Here is an 8111-nt window from a genome sequence, read left to right as displayed (position 1 = left end):
ATGGCTGTCATTTTTCCACAAACATTGTCAATTTTTTCTTGTCTCACATTGTTTTCCAGTGGGTTTTGATATGATTTCTTCTGCTGCTACTTTCTTATTAGTATTTCCTACCCAATCAGCTATTATCATTTAGCACGAGCCTCAGTTAACATGATGCCACCTTCTTCAACCTTTTATCTTTCCCTGGGACTGTCCACCATAGACTCCTACTTCACTACAAAAGTGTCAGTCCTTTTCAAGCTAATAATTAGTAATCAATTAATATTTGATAATAAAGTTACATTATATTATAGTTTGCCAACTGACATAATTTGTTTTCATCTCTTTAGGCATATCTCTTCACCAGTTGAAAACTGAGAACAGTTTCACAGTGTGTGATTCTTTCCTTTCATATAAAGGATGTGTATGCACACAAAATATGTGGCACAGGAAATAATGAAAAGGTTTAAAAAGCAGTGACATGTAGCTATACTACACTGAATAATTTTTGTTTCTATAGTAAATGAGCTTGGGAGCCTTTTAAGAAACGTGCTATTTAGGCATAAAATATTGTCATTGTATCTGTACTTGCATAGCTTATAAATTATATCTTATAATTCCACAGATAAAAAGCAAGTTTTTACCATTGTCAACAGCGAAGTCAATGTAGCTGTTCCAGAGGGGCCCTCCTCCCTTACCAAAACTATTCCCAGTGGAGTCCTGATCTCTTCATTGTTACCAGTTAGGAGGAGCAGAGCAATGGTTAGTAGTAGGTCAGATGGAAAAAACATAACCCCATTTCTGGGTTCCAGACTTGATTTGACATGGTGACAGGAAAGTGATTTTTTAAAATTTATAAACAGAACAAACCAGATATAAATAGAATCAATGGCAAGAATTTTGGAACCTCAAAATGTAATCTCTTATGAGCAAAACATACTTACTGTTAAAACTATGCATTTTCTTCCAAAATCATTGGTTGTTATATGTCTTTTAGCATTTTATTATTCAGGCAAAATATTAGAATGAGAGAATATATAGTTCTTCACTTTTTGAAGTATATGAAAGAAAGTTTTGTTAAAACCTCATATTTAAATTCATTCATCTTGTACAGTGCTTAAACTAGTAATTTCTCAATAAATATTACTTGAATGAATCATATGTCCCAGAGAATATACAAAATGCCATAAACTGCCAATGAATAAACTTAATATGGTGTTTTATCTTGTTATATACTTGTGCTAAAATTATTTTCCATTTATTGGATTCTCTGTACATGGGGTCTGTTCTCTGCATCTGGTACCCAACACTTGTGATGATTTGACTGATTTACTCTAATTAAAACAGGGATTGGTTTTGTGAACTGGTTAAGAACACTCAGTAGAGGAAGACTACTTGAATTTGAGTTTCAGCTAAACCATTAGGATAAAATGGAACAATTCATCTAAAGCATACCTATTTCAACACCTAGTGTATATTTAACCCTCAACAAATATTAAGCTCTTATTTTGCCTCGCAGTGCAAGATCACCTATTAAACATTTGACATTTTACAACTTGCTGATGTGTTTACTTGATATTTGTGTTAAAGTGTTTGTGTGTGTATATATATAACTCCTCTTATAGAGTCAATCACTAATTTGGGGGTTCCTCTCAGGTCCTAAAAAATTAGAAAATCCCTAGGACAGAACCTAAATGGCATTCCTAATTGGAACACGAATGCCATCTAGTGGTCATATTTGATAATGACAGGCTTTCTGGTGAACAGAAAAGTAAATGATGAAAATATTTTGCTTCCACTTCACAGACCTGTCTCTTGTAATGAATCTCAGAGAAGCAAATGAGGTCTCCTATATATACACTACTCAACAAATAAAAATGTTTAAACACAGAAATTCATCAGACTGTATAGAGAATTTACTTCCTGGCCCACAGGAAGCATATAGTCTAGCTCTCTATATAAACAACTACATAAAATTCTTAAGCTGCATTATGACTATGAATTAAGGAGAAAATGAGCCCAACTACAAATGAAACCATGAAATAGAAAGATGGGTAGAGTATTACAGAGCAAAATTTACTTTGAGGAAAGATAATATTCTGATTTAGTGCAAAGAATCAAGTCAAAGTAATGCACCTATAAGACTAGAAAGAGATGGAAAATGATCAAAATACAACACACATATGAAAATCTTTTAAAATAAGATACCAAAAAATTAGAACATAAGTCAGTAGATATTTTTATTTCAGATTGAAAAGATTAGTGTGTAAACAGAGAATACTTGGAGACATACCTGCTCTGGAACTAATGAACCTTAGGTTTTGTTTCTTTACATAAAACAAACGTATATAAGAAGATCTTGGTGAGAGAACACTATGCAAAATGGAAAGTAGATATCTATAAAGGTAAGTTATTAAAACTTGTAGGCATAGTGATACTGAGGATATATCCAGGGGAAAAAAAAATATATATATATATAGGTGCTTATCTGATAAGCTACTGGATAGAAACAAATAGTAAGTAAATTTTACTTTTTAATTAATAAGATCTCAAATTTACTCCTGTTTTGCAAAATATTAGTTTAACTGACAGTGGTTTTCATTCTTTCCTAAGGAAAAACATTTTTGTTAAACCAAGATATCACAGAAGATGAAAATGAGGACCACTTAGAGAGGTCAATCAATGTCCATGGCTTCCGTAAGCGAAAGTTCACACTATGAGCACAAAACCCGGCCAAATTAGACCTCTTCTTTCATACCTCTTAATGCTTTTGGTTGCAGATGTTATCAAGACATCCACAAAGTAGGCTATGTTCTTTAGTGTTGGTTACTGAAACAGCTGTTAAATTAATTAAGTCAGTATATTTTCCAAGTCTGATTAAGATATGTTTATTTCTGCTTTCACAAAACAGCTGTGATGTAAGTACTAAAACTGATGTTCTAAGAAACCCAAAATAAAATTAAAATCATCATATGTTGTCCAGTTCAAGTAAAAGTTTACTTTTGGATCTTCATGTTTTAGTTATATTCATAGGGAATACAGATGTATTTGACAATGCAAGATTCAATTTTATTTCTAAGGACTTTCATGTTCACATTTTTTTAACATATAACATAGGGGATTAAAACATCAAAATGGAAAAATGTAAATGCTGAAAGTGACCACAATAAACCAAGCAGGTTATTCAAGAAAGAGGATTGTATTTGATTTGGTGTTTCCCTACATTTTTGGTACAATTTGTTGGTAAGTAACAGTAGTAATAGTCTCTTAACTAGAACCTAGAACCTTATTTGAGTCAAATGAAAGGAGAGGAAAGGGAGGGTGTGATTTAAAGAAAAAAGATCTGTAACACAAACAAGACAAAAGCTTAAAGGCAACTTAGCTGCTACAGATGTGCTGCATCTGCTCACTTGCCCACTGGGGACCAGCAGATAAAGAGATTAAGACATTTTACACAAAGATGGTTAGACAACAACATCAGATAAGCAACATGACAGCTAGGTCAAGGTACTGTAGCCATAGCATGGAGAAAATGACTCACTAAACCACTTAACCCACTTACGAGCAATATTTTTAATTCATTTAATGTTCAAATGATATTTTATCAGGGTAGACAATGAGCTGGTTACTTTTAAAATGTCACTAACATTCTGAAATAGAGAGAAACAAGTGATCTTTTTAATAATGACCTTTTTAAAGTAAATAGCATTGTGATTTTATAATGGGGCATGAATACCTATGACTTTTAAAGATAATTCTAAGAGCAGTATTTTAAATACCTATGTTCACATGAGAATAAAAGAAATGATTAGTGATGATGCATGTGGAAAGATTTGACAGGTACTTGGAAAACATGAGTTAGCTTGTTTCTTCTTGGCAGACCTCCTGCAAGAAAATTTTTCCTGCTTCTTTATGCACTGCTGTTTTTCTCTCTAATTTCAAATGTTCACCTGCTTATACCTGAACCCTGTGGATGTAATAAGATACAAATCACATGACCTATAGACCAATTTAAAAATCTGCAGCACAGACACCCACACAAAAAAATGCATTCCACGATAGCAAAATTCTAAATTTTTCAGAAAGCTGTAGAAGTCAGACTCATATTGTCCATAGTCCATATATAGATGTTAATATAGAATATATGTAATACTAATATAGAATACCTAGCTGCATAATATTATAAAATTAAACATTTTTAATTATAAATTAAATGAAAATAAACAGTCATGTCTTGCTGAAATATATCCATGTAATCTAGTCACCCTTACATTATGGCTTGAAATTAACATTCTAAATTTGAACTGACAGAAATAGACCTTACTATTCCTAATTAGCTAGATTCAACATCTCCTTTCTCTCCCTCTAAATTATCAGATAACCTCAAAAGGAAAAGTGCTCTACATCATCTATTTGTTATAAAAATACCTTCATGCCCAATTCCCATGATAATAATTGTCTTTTTTGTAAAAAAAATTATACGCCTTTAGATAATTTTATTTAAAATAATTCATCTGCCAATATCATGTGGAACATAAATTTCCTTGTTTATGTTAACTGTGGGAGGTTACCACAAACATGTGACTGATAGTGTTTCCTTCTTTACATTGGCTACTATCTTAATGCTAAACTTAGTGCCATTTTTAAGAAAATATAAATGAATTTTTTCTGATTCAACCCCACTCCTGGTTTCCTATCTCTCCTACTATCATTTTATCCTATGTCTTGATTTGACTAACTTGCATTTTTCATTAACTTTTAAAAATTTTAATAAGCCAGCTTAAATCTTTTCTGAAATGAGAGTTGAAAGAAAATATATGAATTATATGCGGTAGTGATACAAATGCCAAAATTATCAAATCTCTTCCAATATAAAGGTATTGAGGAAATAAAGAAACTATAAGCAGGCTCGTCTTCTCTTATTTTTTAAGGCTGAATGTGCTCAATTATAACAAACATTTAAAGGCAAAAACCTCATTGCACAATAAAAAAAAATGCTTTAAGCTCTTAGACTTTGAATCTATTTTGTGGTATATTTAAAGAGGTTATAAAAGTCCTGGTGATTCTCTCTGTGAACCAACAGCCTAACACAGGAGTGGAGCTAGTGAAGCAGAGAAAAAGCCCAGAGAAGTCAAATCTCAGCAACAATCCCTCAGTTAACACATAAAGAAAATAACCTAATTACTGGAAAGCAGGAAAAAGAAAATAAAAAGTGTGGAAGAATAGAGAAGCATTAAATGTGAACGCACAAATCTGTCTTTGCTATGGAACAAGAAATCAGCCTAGCTCCTGAGGGTGGCCATTAAAAGCAGAGACTGGGTGTGCATACATGTGTGGATGAATGAGAAGCCAAGAAACAGGAAAAAGACTAATTTTAATTACCAGGAAAGCAGGAGAAACTACACAGACCTAGTGGTAGGAAGGCTTCCAGCTACAGGCTGCATGGCACTGTACCCTCCTTGCCAATTAGAGCCAGTCAGACCCCAGTCGCCTCAGTGCAGGGTCAGGCTGGACTCAAGCACACATGAAAACCAGACACCGACCGACACGGGGTGTGACCTGAGGCTCTCGCACAGTCTCGTACATCGACGTACAGAAACAGGAAACAGTGTGGGGGGTTGCTTTTCCATCAAATACAGGGGCTAGTCGCGTTATCTACGGAAATCCACTGCACTAGAAATGTAGTATCATTTTTGTAACAAACACTCAACACCAAAGGAATCGAGAGAATTTGAGAATGACTCAGAGACTGAGGGAGGAAAAGTAGAGGGGAGGACTCGCGGAACAATAGCACTAAAGCTGCCACACTGTGGATTTACTACCTGTGTTATTTTTCCAATTACATCCATGGTGATATAAAATTTCAGAAAAGGGGCTGCTGTCTGAGAGCAAGGGGAGTCTTGCCTTAGCTTGCTCAGGACTGACACGGGGGTCAAGGAGACATAAAAACAGTCCAAGAGCCTAATCGTCCTTAGATAAAACTCCAAGTGTATGAACAAAGAGAAGGGCTTCCCAGCCAGGACGTAGGGAGATTCCCCAAAGCCGCCGGCTGCCTGGGCTCCGAGCGCGGGGGTCGGAACCCGGAGGAAGACCCGCGGCCGCGGGCGAGCGGGGGAAGGACTCCCGTCTGAGCGCTCCCTCCCGCGCCGTCCCCCGCCAACAGTCTGCTCTGTAGCCCACGAGGGCTCAATCCCGAAAGGTCGCCGAGCGGAAAAGCAGGGGGGAGGGGAAGCCTCCGCACTGGGGCAAGAAGGGAAATACCGGTTGACTGGTGAGACGAGGAGAGGGACATAGAAAACCCTTCTGGAGGCAAACAGACCTTTCAGCCCGGGGACATGCTAAATGAACCTTTCAGCGAGAGGCAGTGAGGCGCAGGGCGCGGGCGACAGCGACAGCGACAGCGCGGGCGGGCGGGCGGGGAGGGGCGAGGGACCGCTCGGGGAAGGACACAGCCAGTCAGAGGCGCGGGGCGCGGGGCGCGCGGACGCATTGGAGGAAAACACTCGAGCCCCAAACGCACCAGCCTGGGGAGGCGCCGCACCTACTTCCCAATATAACCAACTACGGAGTGGGGGCGCGTAACTGCGAGGAGGCGGCAGCCGAAGTGCCATTAAAGCTCGGGGCGGAAAGGATGAGTTACCTGGGTCCCCTCTTCAGGGAGAAGCAGGGCAAGCCGGAGGATTCCCTCTGAATGATTAAAAACTCCGCAATTCTCTTCCGCCACAGGCTGGGTAGGACTCAAGGAACTGCTCTCTCTGAACTGTGCTGACGGGCAGGAGGATGGGAGACAGGAATTGAGAGTCACAGAGGAAGGACAGGGGAGTCTGGCATCTCATTGGTAAGTGGCTGGCACTGCTTTGCCAGTGACTGCTGTCTGTGATTGTGCACTTCATCTCCCAGGCACTTACAATTTTTGACACACTCGCTTCTGCAAAGCCATCTTTTTCTTGCCATGTTGCCAGAATTTAAAAAACTGTAATGTAAAGCTTTTTTTTTTTTTTTTTTTTAACGTGTATTTTTTCTCCCCCTCTGCTGGAATTTTATGCGGGAAAAGTTAAAGCAAGAGTAACTATAACCTATTTGTTCATCTCATAATGCCATCCAAAATAAGAGTAAACAATTCCTACAAGTAAATGGCAAGGAAATAAATGCCAGGTGAGGGTAAGAATTTTTCTACAAGAGACCAAACGCTCAGAGAATGGAATGTGGTTCACAGACACTGAATGTTTGTCTTTTTATTGAGCAATATATTTGTGAGAAGAGAGCCCAATAACTGGGCATCTGGCAGTGCAATAACTTGTTAAAATTCAGGAGGGATGCTCTATAAGTGTAGTTCTATAAAGTTCCAGAGACCAAAGAAAAATAGTATCTTGGGTTATGCTGTGGTGTTTTCTAAATGTTGTGTAGGAATGTGATAGATTTTTTTAAAGAATATAAAAATATGTTCAGACATCCTTATCGAGGTGTTTGTTGAAAAGTGGAAGAGAATATTAATTTGCATAAATATGAATATGGTGTACAGTAAGCTGAGAATTACTCTGACAATCTCAAAATTTTTTAATTGTTTAACTTTATTTTGGAAAAACAAGAACCCACTAAATATTTTTGAATTATTTTATTTTAAACTCTTATAACCTCTTTAGCATGAAAAATACAATACATTGTGGTAATTTAAATGAGATTTGGAAGCAAAAACTTTCAAACTGTTGTATGTGAAATGCCATACCTATATTCAATCCATCTGTATTTTTTTTTCTAGTTGAAAAGATAGAATAATTTAGAGATAGCACACTTCCACCTTTATTCTTAATTTTAACTGTGGAAATAAGGATGAAAGAAGTATTAGGACACTAGCATTAAAAAATGTAGATAAAGAAATAGTAGGTCAAATTTAAAAATTAATGAAGGTATAATTATTATTGAACTGTAGCAGAGCTACAGAAATACTTGTGACTGTCATACCAAGCTCGAAGGAATTCATCATGATTAATGTTGTGACCCTAAATATAAAAGAATTAGTAATGGCTAGGTCATCATTTTTTCCCCCCAAGGACCTATAATCAATTTTAAGCAACTTATGAATATTTCTTTGCATTTTTCCTACTTCATACTCAAATTATAATAAGTTCTAT

General features: G+C 36.7%; 1 protein-coding gene across 3 annotated transcripts in view; it reads left to right on the top strand.

Annotated features, from left to right (window-relative positions):
* Window positions 1-6280: 6280 nt before the first annotated feature.
* Window positions 6281-8111, top strand: part of CNTN5 (contactin 5) — a 1319804-nt gene continuing 1317973 nt past the window's right edge. The window contains exons 1-2 of one of the 3 annotated variants that reach the window (XM_032852733.1): window positions 6281-6343; window positions 6706-6817. The gene's annotated coding sequence lies outside the window, so the exon portion shown is untranslated. Of the gene's footprint in view, window positions 6344-6411; window positions 6558-6705; window positions 6818-8111 lie in introns of those variants that run through there. The other 2 variants (XM_032852732.1, XM_032852734.1) reach the window with 2 other exon arrangements.

Source organism: Lontra canadensis, unplaced genomic scaffold (genome assembly GCF_010015895.1).
Source record: "Lontra canadensis isolate GAN:19392208 unplaced genomic scaffold, GSC_riverotter_1.0 scaffold7, whole genome shotgun sequence".
NCBI lineage: Eukaryota > Metazoa > Chordata > Mammalia > Carnivora > Mustelidae > Lontra > Lontra canadensis.
This window is presented reverse-complemented; position numbering and strand designations above follow the sequence as displayed.